The 13,658-nt window shown below is 37.5% G+C and overlaps 1 long non-coding RNA gene across 1 annotated transcript in view; it reads right to left on the bottom strand.

Moving 5' to 3' along the window:
- LOC140848921 (uncharacterized) overlaps positions 1 to 13,658 on the bottom strand; it is a 49,632-nt gene that overhangs the window by 31,394 nt on the left and 4,580 nt on the right. Inside the window, exon 2 of the long non-coding RNA XR_012130225.1 lies at positions 3,728 to 3,937. This is a non-coding gene — a long non-coding RNA (uncharacterized lncRNA). The remainder of the gene's footprint in view (positions 1 to 3,727; positions 3,938 to 13,658) is intronic.

The raw sequence follows: 13,658 nt of genomic DNA, 5'->3' as shown, positions 1-13,658 counted from the left end.
TCATAAGTTGACATTGCTGATACTGACACTTTTTTTCAGATAGTGCTTTGTAAAAAATGATCAAATATAATTTTGCTTTAAATGTTTCATAATTATATCTAATTTTTCATTTTGTATTATATTTGTTTCACTGAAAATACTTGTTAATTTATATTTGAATGAAAAATATCAATTGATAATTCTACTCCATGACATACCGTATTTATATTTAGTACATTTGAAATGCAATTGCATGTATTTATTCTCATTTTATTTTATAAACTTAAGACTTTTTTAAGTAGAGGATATTAGTGATATCAGCATTTTGAAATTAGCCAAAAAAAACACAAAAACACCAAAATATCCATTTGTCCTACTGTTACTGTTTCTGGGCAGTGCATCTGGGGAGGTCTCTCCCTGTGCATTAGGTGAAACATCAACTTGGACTGGGGAGGGCTCTTGACTCTAATGAGGAAAGAATTCTCAATCAGCTCAAACAATGCCAGCAAGAAAGGAATTCTGTAAAGCAAGGGTTTAGTAGCAAATGTCAGCAGCCATACAACCAGTAGAGAGCAAGGAAGAACAGAGGGAAAAAGGAAAGTTCATTGAACTCCTGATCAGGGTAGAGCAGATTCCTTGCCAACTCCTAAAACCAGGGTCACCTGGCATCCAATGTCTACTTGATCTGCACAGTGTGGGAATTTTATCCCTATCACCCCAGAATTGGGGGACACTACAGAGCACTGGATGGAGTGAGATTATATTCTGAGCACTTCCGCTTCCTACTGGTCTGAAGTAAAACAAGGAGGGAGAAAAGGATTGTGTTAAGACTAGAAAGATGAATGAAATAGCAAAGTGACAAAGACATTTATTACTGGAGGTGGGCAGATTCTTGTCTTTATCATGAGATAAAGTTCAGAGAAGAGTGCAATATGATTATGCAACAAGAAAATTTATTTGATAAAGCATTTCACACTCAGGAGCTTGAGCAACCTCAGAGAGGAGACGAACTTAAGGGTTAAAGGTTTGCGGTTTTATAGGTCCTTTGGGTAGGGTTCTGTATAAGGCATGATGAATCCAGGTGATTCATAACTCCTTCGAAGTTTTGTGTTAAGAATAGGGTTGCTTAGATAACTGTGTTGATCTGGATCTCAGCATTCTTTACCCATGTAGATTCATTTAGATTCTGGAGGTTTGTCTCTCGACTTAGTTACAAAGTTACTTAATAGATTAAGGGGCTGAAAGAAGAGGAAGAACAGCATATAGATTAAATTAAAGAATAAACTGGGCCTTTTTCACAGGCTAAAAAGATTTTGCAATGGCATGACCCTTGTCCTATTTCCCTGCTCTTTTTGCAGGAAATTGACTAATTGTGGCATAGGGCCCTGATTATTTTTCTTGTTGAGTTTTTAAAGTGTTTCCAATACTTGAATGCTGAAAAGTGGCTGTAAATACCTTGGTGCATAAAACTTAACAAAATCTAGAAGTTTTTGTTTCTGTTTTTTCTTTAGAATATATATATTTTCAAAGTTTTTAAGGCTGTTGATAAATGTTGAGAAATTGTTCTCCAAATTTAGGTTGTTTAACTACATAACAATTGCATAAAATTTGCATACAAGGCCACTTGCGTCAAGGCATTCTTAGGCATTGTTGCTGTAACACTAGCCAGAAGATAGACTTTCACAGTGGCCAGCAGTGAATAAACATAAGATAGAACTCAAAAGTCCATATCTATAGCTGCACCTGGCAGGGCTTGCTCCTGATGGAAAAATAGTCTAATGTGGGGCATTCTACACAAGAAGTAACATTGAGGCAGACCATGGTAAGAGTCAAAACAGAGAAAAAAAAAGTCAAGGGAACATGGAGAATGAAGAAATTAAATGGCCTAAGCAATCATAAACCACAGAGCAAGTGATGTCTCTCATCACAAATGTGTACTCATAATGTGAAAAGGCTTTTAGATTATTCTTATTTTGTTCCTTAATAGACCATTTTATTGACCTCTATTTTATTTATAACTGAAAAATGTACTTCAATGTTTTTCTGAAAATTTGTTTCCCATCAGTCAATATCAATACATATCTAAGATAATATAAATTGTTAAAAAAAAGTTTGACCATGAAAAATAAATTCTACTATATAGCAAAAAAACTAAAAAGAGACTTTCGTAAAGATCAAATGTTATCTTTTTTGTAGCCTTGTACTAAAAAGTCCACCAATGTAAGTAAGCTAACATTATCTAATAATAGCATTTGGGAGGAACACCAGAACTGTCAATTTCGCTAATAAAGCTATTAGCTCTAAGCATTTCACTTAAGATGTTAACTATTAAGACTTGATCAATTAGCTACATTTTCTTCACTGAAAGCCCAGGATTGTGTTACAAAAACCCCATGATAGTTATAAATTAATAAAAATTCCCATTATCACTTACAGCATGCTGGGATGCTTTTTTCATGTTATTCTGACAAATACTATCTTATTTTTTAATGACCATCTTTGTAATCTATAAAAGCCACTATGTTGACATTCTAGAAATGTTTCAGCAACACTTTGATTAAACAAAGTCCTTATGGATTTTTTTGAAATCTTGAAAGTTTTTCATTACTTTCTAATAGACAAGCAAAGCACTAAGAGATTAGAGTCCTCAGCAGTTAAATCACTTGGATTTGTTTTTGCTACACTGAGGTACTTTTGTGTGGCATTTATATTTTAATCAAGGAAGATCTTTTTAATTTAATTACAACTTGAGGTTTATTATAATAAGCTCGATATGTTCAAAGAATTTGGATAAAGAGAAATCTGACATTAAAGCTATTATCTCACAATAAATATGGCAAAAACACTTGTTTACCCTAATTTGTTTTAATCCCTAGACTCAATAAATAAATGGAAAAAAAAGAATATGAAAATAAAGATTTTACTTTTGGATATTTTTGTTATACTTAAGTATGAAAAGAAGTTACAGCTTCAAAAATTTACTTGCGTCCATCTAGAAATATGTATGTACATACATACATATATATACATACACACATACATATATATGTGAGTATGTTTACATCTGTATATAATTTCTAAACTGTTGTTCAAGGTCATGTAATAGCCCTGTCTCATCCTAATGTTACATCCTTCCAGAGCATCTGACTTCCTTTGCTGAAAGTCTCTTAGTCTCTGATCATTACCTACTGGGAGTAAAGAACAAATTAAATCAAGGACTAGAATTGTGTTATACAAAGAGTACACTTGCAGATGCCATGCTAGTCATGATTTTGTTCGGGAATATCATGATCTGTCCTCATCTCCAGCTCTCTCAGATCCAAATCATTGATATTTCTGAAAACATTATCAATTGGCATTAGGTTTATTTGTGCTTAAGAGTAAACCCCCAAATAACAATTCTGCCAGTTCTGGAGATAGCTTTGTCTCCAGTCCTCAGGAATGACTGGTTTATCAGTCCACCAAATGAGGCTATTGCTACCTCTCCTAGTCCAGGACAACTGCTAGAGTTCTTATTTTTACCACTGTGTCTTAAGCAGCAGGATGGAAGAAGTGGGGAGAAAAAAATTAGTCTATTTAAAGGAGGTTTCTAAAAGTGAAATTCAAAACCTGTGCTTAGTTAGACCTCAATGGCCAGAACTTAGTTTCAGCACTTTCTGCTGCAAAATAGACTCTCCACTCCCCCAAGTGCCTCCTCTGCTACAGTGTCTTGCAACAATGCTAGCTTAGTCTTCAGAAGGTCTCTTACCTTCAGCTCAATGCTTCGCAGCTGATGTTCTCGTGCCCCCTCCGCCTGTGCTTCCCTCAAGAGTTCGTCTTTTTCCATGATGGCCTCTTCCTCCTTCAGAACACCTGGCAGCGATGCCGTCTTGTCTCCAATGGCACCTTGCTGCCGGTGCTCTCGTGCTGCCTCCTCCTCTCGTGCTGCAATTTTTATTTTAGTAGGCCAAGTTCACAGCTTTAAGTACAGGGTACGATTATTAGGAAAGACAGAAAAAATACATGTTAAAGAAGCAAACAGCAATTCCTACCACACCCTCATGACAGTTGATATTCTTTTTAGCATTATTGACAATTGTTTCTTTGTATTAAAATTTTTGGCTTAATCCTTGCTTAACTGTAGCATTACTGAAGTCAGTAACAAGCCATGTCACCTCTTATGGTATGAGGAACAGGACTGCCTGAAAGTTACCCTAAATATTAATTTTGGATTGCCTAACAAGATGTCTTGGATTACAGATTCTCTCTTTCCCATTATGGGGCAGTTTTCTCTCCCACCAAAACCACCCTAAGGAGAAGTTACAATCTCCCAAGGGTCCAAAAGTTTTCAATGTTAGGCAGCTGAAACCTAAAGTAAGATTTATTGACTCCAGCAGTCTGCTACCCTCTGTAAGTCTATATACTTAGGCTTGTCCTGTAAGAAGAGAGAATAGAGGTTCTAGTCCCCTTTACTGGAACCCAGACCCACACAGTGTATCCTATAAAGCACCTATCCAGGTAAATTTATAAGCCCAGGATCAGCAATAGGAGAAGGCTCAGCCCCTTTTGCCAGGAGAGGGCTTGCTGGTCCAGGCCTCTCTGCTGCATATACAGTAGAGATGTGCCTTCTAGAGGAGAGCAACCTGCTTCTCTTGAATAGGAGGTCAATGTAGTCAATTATAAAAGGAATTAGCAGTCAATTTAATTGCCAAGAAATCTGAATTTGATACCAGAAGTTGTCTGGGAAAATACCTGGCCCCTGGGTGCCGCATGGGAAGTCAGGTTGGCACAGCTCCATCTGATGAAGAGAGAACTGCATCCCTAGGTCCCAGCTGGCTCTGTGTCAAGAACCTCAAGCTAGTCTCTAGGGCCATTTGGGAATGTTTCAGCTTTTCACTCTATAATTTTGAATCACCAGAGTGTCATACAGACTATGACATATAGTAGACACTCAGTAATGTTGGCTGAAGACTTAATGAATGGAGGCTATTTGATGTTGCTCCTGAAAGCAATATTGAGAAATAAATTCATGCTTGATTCATTTGCTCCTTTCTTTAAATGAAAACATATTTTTTTTCATTTAAATCAGTCTTCAGAGTAACTTTCACGCAGTCCTGCTCCTCATACCATAAAAAGTGACATGGCATGTTACTGACTTCAGTAAAGCCACAGTTAAGCAAGAATAAACCAAAAATTGCACTAATGATAAAAGGAACATCGACTGTCATGAGGGTGTGGCAGGAATTGCCGGTTGTTTCCCTTTACATAGATAGGCTAATCTATTAGTGTATTTTCTCATGAAAGATCAAACTTTTCTATGTATCTACCAAGAAAAATAGAGTGAAGTGTGCTGGAGTAATGCTAAGAACCTGTGTGTTAGGACTTGCTCACCAGAATGGAAAATTGTTCTATGCTGCTCTTTTTCACTTACTTTATTTCTTTCAGTCTGATTCCAACCAATTCCAACTACCTAATTAGAATAATTTATTTTAATCATAAAAGAAAAACTATTCATTATAAAAATTTCTAACTGAAGACCAGAGGGGTAAATAGGCCATTGACTGGTATGAAGGCACATGGAAGAGCAGGAAAATCAGGCCTGGACACGGCTTTCTTATACTGACATAGATATCAAGCCAGGTAGATGAAACAATGCCTTTGGCTTCAGAAGACAAAGAAGTTTGGTATCACTTGGGCAAGTGATGTCACTGGAAGCCAATGGGGATGTGATTGAGGCAGTGATAAATATGAACTGGAACACAGTTCTCTAGATAAATCAGGGTACTTTGGAAATAGTTTATATTGTATTGTTCCTACTGTCTTAGTTAATTGTTAGACCATTGTACAGACTATTGTTTTTATTGGATAGTAATATTTGGAGATCATTTAGTTCTAGAGTGACTTGATACTCCAATAACAGATTCTAAGGTTGAGAATTAGATAATGTACATTAAAAGTTACAAGTTATTTTACTGCATATGTAACTTCTTCAGTGCTATGTAGCACTCTACAAGAAGTAGAGGGTTGCCATTTAAAGATTCTGATAAAAATGGATTAATTCTTTTGGCTCATTCTCAGTAATTTTTTTTGTTACAAAAGTATGAGGTATACTTTAAATTCAAGAATAACTCTTTGTTACAATTGAACATTTTATGATGACAGAGCAACAAAATTAATCCATTTTGCTGACAGCCTTATAAGTCCTTTCAGGGAAAAATAAAGAATGAAAAAGATGAGATTAAGCCATTCCATTGACAAGGATAGTAGGGAAATAGAACAAAATTAGTATATTTACAGGACAATCTCTAAGACCGTAATCATATGGTTTCTCTCAAACACTGTGGTAAAGGACACTGTAAACAAGACACATCACTTAAAATTATACACATCAACCTTAACAATCTTAGCACTGAAAGTATAAGCAATGCGTAATATTAATCGCAGCCTTCAAAAACAAAAAGAAGTTAACAGAGGATTCAGAATTTTAAAGTGTTACGTTTTATTCTCACAAATATTAGGGTGATGAGGGACATATTTAGAAGATACGTTGCTAATGACAGAACATTGAAATTATTAAAAATAACATGAAGAATAATCATAAAATATAAATCTGGCCAATAACATAATTGAAATCAAATAAAAACTACTAAGAAAATGTCTACTTTGTAGCTTTTTTTAAAGAGAACTGCTTAAATTAATGAAAATGTTATTTTTCATCAATGATGTTATTTTGGATCTTATTTTTATTTTCTAATTAAGTTAGGCAAAATAAGAAAACCATTTAAAAAATAATTGCAATCTCAGGATTAAAGGATCAATTATGCTGATATTAACTTAACTGTAACTTCTGTCTTTCACTCTGTGGGTGAAATTGCAATATTTCCAGAATTTCTAACGTGGCCTTAGTGCATTGCCATATCAATAGGTGTTTCCAAGAACTGGAGAACAATACTCCATCTCCATATCAGTAGGTGATTACAAGGAGAAGCAAAGGCATATCGGGACCGGAGAGGTTGGCTGGGGTACCTTTTTTGCAGCCAGCTTGCGAGTGATATGAGAGAACAGAAAAGGATAAATGCTTGTAAGCAATAAACAGGTTTCTCTCACTTTATTTCTCCCTTTGACTGACTTTGGCATCAAAGGTAATATGCCCCAGGCTGGGAACATATTTTCCCCTGGAATTACACCTGATGGTAGTCAGCAGGATCTCTGAACCTGAAATCTGTCTTCAAGGGTACGAAGCTGGGCAGGCTGCCCCTAGAGATGGTGGTTAGATACCCAGAAAACCCCTGTGGATGGTGGGGAGGCCCCAGTGGTTTCTACAGTGGGGGGTTTTACCCTTACTTCTGGCAGTGGTGGAGGGTGCGACTGCACCCAGGAGACCCCTATCCGTGGGGCTTCCAATTGGGAGCCCCTAGTGGGAAATTTGTCTAGGGTAAAGCACTCCTAGAGGGGTTGGGCCTTCCTCAGAACTGGGGAAGGGTAGAGACACTGAAAGCTGTGGAATCAGCCCTCTGTGAAATAGAAGACTGCTTAGGGGCCCTGATGGCCAGGATGGTGGGATGTTTGTTTCTTGAGATAGTGGAAAGGGTTAGTGAGGACAGAGACACACTTAGGCATAACTTGAAGAAGCTGGACGATTACCTATGGGATGCCCTTAAGAATGAGACACTTATTGAGAAGACAGGTGGTGCTTTGGAAGAGATGTTAGCAGCTAGGGAGGAGGCAATCAGAAATCAGCTTTGTAAGAGGCCATGGTGGAGGAGGAGGAAAGAGCGGTGCCTTCAGCCCTAGAGATGTTAGAGGATATGCCAGGGGAGGGTGAGGGGGTGGGGATGAAGCTGAAGAGGCTACTCCCTGAGGCACCAGCCTTTTCTATATTAAAAGCCCACCCTGTTGTAATTAAAAAATAAAAACACAACAACCACGAGCTCCTTAGGGGGAAGAGCCACCCCCTCCTCAGGTTGTGGAGCACTCCATGCTCTGCCCCTATAACCAGGATGAACTGGTGGACATGAAAGTCTGGTAGAGACAGGAGCCATCAGAACCTCTGCCAAATGGCATTCACATCTCTGGGATATGGGGGTGGAAAACATTGTTATGGCAGGTTCTGAAATGGGTAGACTGGCTTCCCTGATGACTCACCCTTCCCTCTGACAGCAGTTGCAAAGTGGCTATCACACCTCAGGGAATCAGGTGCTTCTGGATTGGCTTACAGCAGCCATCAGGGCAGTCTGGCCTAATCAGGGTGATTTACCATACTTACCCACTTGCTGGAAAATGTATGCAGAGCTCTACCAGGTGTTATGGGAACTGGGCAAGAAAAATATCATCTATAATATGGACCCCCAGGGCCCCTAAGAGGACTTGTTCACCATCAGAATGAGAAATCTGGTGCTCCATACAGCTACCCTATCTCTCTTTGGGTTCCTAGTGACTATTCCCACATAGGGCAACCCATAAGTGATGCTACTTGTACTTTAGCAGATCTGGGCGGGCTTGAAACAATAAGAGCCTAGAAGGAAGTATGGGTCAGGACTGAAAGGAGAGGCGCAAAGGGCCCTGTGATGGTCTTGAAGACCCATATGTGGGTTGATTTGAGAGGGGAAGAGCAGTAAATGGGTTGAGTTGCAGGAAGTATGGGTCATGATCACCCAGGAGCCCTCCTCTATAGCTGTCTGCACTGACAGCTGGGCCGTCTACTAGGGCTTGACCCTGTGGCTACCAACATGGTATCAGGCCAACTGGATGGTTGGTCACCAGCCCCTTTGGTGGCAAGAGGTGTGGCAAGACCTATGGGCCTCTGGTCAGAATAAGACTGTTATTGTATATCATGTGATTGGCCATTTGCCTTTGGCATCCCAGGGAATGATGTAGACACATTGGCCCAGGTGCACTGGCTAGAAGGAAAGCCTGCCTCTGATGCCACACCCAATGGTTACAACAGCATTTGTTGCATGTGGGGCAAAAGACAATGTGGACTATAGCCAGTCAGTAGGGCTTGCTGTTGACCTTTGAAGAATTCAGCAGAGCCCAGGAGGAGTGCTTTGTTGGTTCTAACAGGGACTTACACCAAGTCCCACAGCAATATGGGGAAATAGTAAAGGGGCCAATACCCCTTGTCAGGTGGCAGATAGACTATATTGGGCTTCTGCCCATATCAGAAGGATATCAGTATGCCATGAGTTGTGTGGACACAGCTACTGGACTGTTGGTTGCTTTTCCTGCACATCATGCAGATCAGCAAACCACCAAGAGGGGCCTACAGCATCTCTTTGCAGCAGCCTATGGCCAGCCACAGGTGTTTGAGAGTGATCAGGGCACCCGCTTTACTGGACATGCATTACAAGAATGGTACAGAAATTAGGAATAAAGTGGAAATATAACATATAACTCTGCCAGCAGGTATGATAGAGAGGTTCAATGGTTTGTTAAAATCTGACCTGAAGTCAAACACTAATAGTCTATGAGGCTGGTTAGTTTACTTATGGACAGTGCTACAGCATTTGCATGAGAAGCCCGGAAAAGGAGCCTTGAGCCCTGTGGACATGTTAGCACACCTTGCTGCCTCTCCTACACAACTGTATGTGCAATCAAAAGAGGAATTATTGAAGCCAGGATGTGGCCAGCAGAGCAATATCCTGCTGCCAGCCCCAACTGCATTAAACCCTGAAGACACTGTTGAGTGGACGTGTCTCTGGACATTTTGACACGTGGACCAGTGATGGCTTGCCCTTCTGGCACCTTGAAGCTGTCCTCCTATGTATTTCTGGAGTAACAGCAGAGTGGCCCCAAAGATCATGGTAGTGTACCTAAAGGCCCAGGATGTAAGAGCATCTTACGAGGAAGTTTTATTTTATCTTTAGAACTGTGAATGTACCTCCTATAGCCCTATGTATTCATCCATCTGCAACTGCCACAAGGAGTTGGGGGGTGAAAGTCTGTTATACTAGACCAGGATGATATCCCATTCCTACCACTGCCTTATCACAGGACCAGTCTCTTGCATGCATCCTACCTGATGGATAAGATTTGCCTATGCTGGTATCATTAAAACACGTATCTTACCGCCCTAAATTTATTTCCTTCTACAGTCCCTGTGGCCTGGACCAGCCCCCTGGCTGCAGCTGCCACATGATAATTGCTCTGAACTCCATACCCATTCAGCAACTGGTGCCCGTGGAATGGGTGAACTATGGACTTAAGCTGCATAGGGCTTTGAATTTAGCTGAATCCTCCAACTTGAAGATTATCATGATTTTATTGCTGTTGTTAGTGTATATTATTAGTATGGTTACAGTGCTCCAGTTTTCTCACCCATAGACCATTGCGGAAGATGGGAAGCGAATAGATTGTGAGGCTAGATTTCCAAATGGGTGGGCTGTGGGTATAACTGCAGTATTTCTAGAACCTCTAGCCTGGCCTTAATGCATCTCCATATCAGTAGTTGTTTGCAAGGGGTGGAGAGAAGTAGTCCCTGTCCATATTAACAGGTAATTATAAGGGGGAACTAGGGAATATCTGGACCAGAGATGTTGGGTGGGGTCCCTTTTTTCAAGCTGGGTTGTGAGGAACACTGGGGAGCAGTAGTGGACATTGTGAGGAACACTGGGGAGCAGAAGTGGACAACTGCTTTCAAGCAATAAATGGGTTTCTCCCACTTTATTTCTCCCTTTGAGTGATTTTGACTTCAAAGGTAATTTTCTCCAGGCTGGGAACAGATTTTCTGCCTAGAGTTACACACTGCCAAATAATTTTTACATCTAAACAATGTTATTATAATTATAGTTTAGAATTATTTTCATTGTAAACACATAAATATGTATTTATATTAGGATTACTAATAAATACATGAAATACATGAATATCTACTAAGTAAAAATACAACTCTTCATTTGTCCAATATTCTGGGCATGACAATAATATTTGTCACAAAAATAAAACAATGTGAGAATATTTTTTCATATCATTTTTGCACCTTAGTTTTGTTTATATTTCACTGTAAGATTAACTTTAAAGAGACATCATTCATTTTTAATACTTTTTCCATCATGAGAAGTCCATTCATTGAAAATGCCCTTGCATTATCAACAAAACTGATAATCATTCTAGATTTCCATTACTTACTTGTAAACCATTGAAAAAAGCATGAAATATAACAAAGAAATCTATTTTTTTTAATTTATTTAAAAATGTCATTCTACTGTATTACTAGAAAAACTAGTAGTATTTGACATGGTTAGGATTTGAAACATCAGTAACTATTTAAGGATGTTGAAAGAGGAACTAGTGCAACTTTTTTAAAAATAATTTTAAGGCATACATTTTAGGCCTTGTTTAATTGTGTTAATTTAGAAGATATGTGTCAATGATGCCTTTTTGTCACCATGAGTTTTAGAACAGTAAATGATTACTTTCAAGTTTGTCTACTTCTACTTGCACAAAATTATATTAGCAATTCTTTGGCGACAGTACTGTTTATAATTTATTTATGGTTATAGATGGAGATATGTGCAAAACTCATAGGCTGATGTGCACCTTTAATAAAAAGAAAATATTAAATGAGATAAATTACAAATAACTATAAACTAATGTATTTTGTTTAGACTTCCAAATAGCTTTTTATTTTTTAAGCCAATCCTTTCTCAAAGGCTATTAATAAAACAGATTACAATAGGAAAATTAAATCTTGCCTGACATTAAAGATTTGTGACAGAGTAAGAAGGTCAAGAGTAAGAATAAAAAGATAATTCTCAAACTGGTAGGAAGTTAATAATGATGTTCCTTGGAGATTTGAAGTAGAGACTTGTATATGCAATATGCATGTTAATAATAATGGATGATAGTGAATAACAAGCCGCTGAAATATGCTGACAATACATAATTATGATATTTAATTTTCCTAAGAGAATTTGAACAAATGTGGAGAATTGTAAGAAAGTTTAATAAACTAGTGATTGAAGAACACAAAGGTAGATGAAATGTAATGTAAAGTACAAAGTATTACATGCCTAAAGAAATAATTTAAATTACTTGTCCATCCTGATGGATTCTGTAACCTCTCAGGATATTATTTTGGACAGCTCAATGAAGAAGAGCAATCAATTTAGAATAAATCAATGCTGCAACATGTTAAAAGCATAGCTAAAAAAATGTAACAATATTAAATAGAAGGTGATTTTAACACGGTTTCTATTTTAGAAGTGCTGCCCTTTTAAAAAATGAGGTCAGTTTAATATTTTTGTAACATGGAAAAGATCCAAACAAAAGAAAGATATTAAAAAAGTAATTTAGAAGTCAGTTACAATGCAAACAATTAGCATACTGCCCATGATTTTTATTTACTTCTTTTTTAAATCAATGCCTGGCTTAACAATCAGTTACTAAGTGTGGGTGTTAACTTATAAATCTTCATGAACAGGAACCATAGAAAAGAAAAGAATGATACACAAGAGGCACATTGCAAATGTTAAACAGAATAATGGAAAGATTCAGTGAGTTTTCCGAAGGTTACAAAACAACTGAATGCCAGGCTGAGAAGGAATTCAGATACCCTCCCTTTCATTTAACATTTAAAATCACCAGATGCTTTTTGCACCCCTTCCACTAAAAAAATTAGTAGCATAAAAGCCAGTCAAGTGTTCCTGTTCATGATTTTGGAAACTCAATTTTTAAAATGTTCTTTTATGTAAGAATTTAAAAGAAAAAAAGGAATGAGTTTTAGAAATGCCTAAGTGGAAATATGTATAAAAGCATTAAAACTTTTATTTGATCCACAATGTTGAAAGACATTAAATAGACAATGTAGATTAGAGAGGCACAAGTTTCCAAACAGCTAGATTTGAAAATTGTTGCATCTCTATACTGACTATTTAAGATCATCAGTTTAACAGTAAACAAAAAAACATAGTTCTTTACTGTTTGGGAACTATGACTTATATTACAAATTACTTATATTACAAATGACTTACATTACAAATAACTAAGGACTTTCCTGACCTTTTTTTTCACCTTAAATGTGAAAGATTGAGATTTGCATTTCAGTAACATGAAATGCATCTGAAAACCTAAAAGGCAAACAATTTCCAGCTAATCTCCAAAAATAAAGTTTTCCTTTTCTGATTAATTTTATTATATACTGTTCTGGATATTTATTGATTTATTCATTCAATCAGCACATTTTTATAACATGCCTATCATCCTCGAGGCACTGAGTGAGTTGTTGTGGACAGAAAAAAAGATATCTATGTTTCTTACCTTCAAGTTCTAAGGAGACTAGTTTAGAACCATTAAAGACAAGTCCACCTTGTGGAACTCCAATCCTTACCCATTCATGAAAATTCTCTTACACTGGTGGGGGCAGATAACTCAGTTTGGTAAATCTTTTCTTTGTTTCAACATTGAATACATTGCATTAAGATTACTCTTCCCAACCTTACACATAACTCAATTTCCCCTTTTTACCTTTTTACAGGTCTTTTTGCTAAGTGTACAATGTTAATGCTGGGTTTGACTAAAATGACCTGTGGTGGAAAAACAATCAATCGGGTAAATTGTAATCCTATTGAAGGTCCTATGGCAATAGCATTAATATAAAGACATAATGAACTACCTAAATTAACAAACTGGAAACAAAGTTTCTGTGAGTTGATAAAAGTCAAATGATGTGTGAGAAATGACAGTATTTAGAGGTACAGTCA

This window comes from Manis javanica, chromosome 4 (assembly GCF_040802235.1).
Source record: "Manis javanica isolate MJ-LG chromosome 4, MJ_LKY, whole genome shotgun sequence".
NCBI classification, from domain to species: domain Eukaryota; kingdom Metazoa; phylum Chordata; class Mammalia; order Pholidota; family Manidae; genus Manis; species Manis javanica.
The sequence above is the reverse complement of the archived record's forward strand: the minus strand, read 5'-3'. Positions and strand labels throughout refer to the sequence as shown.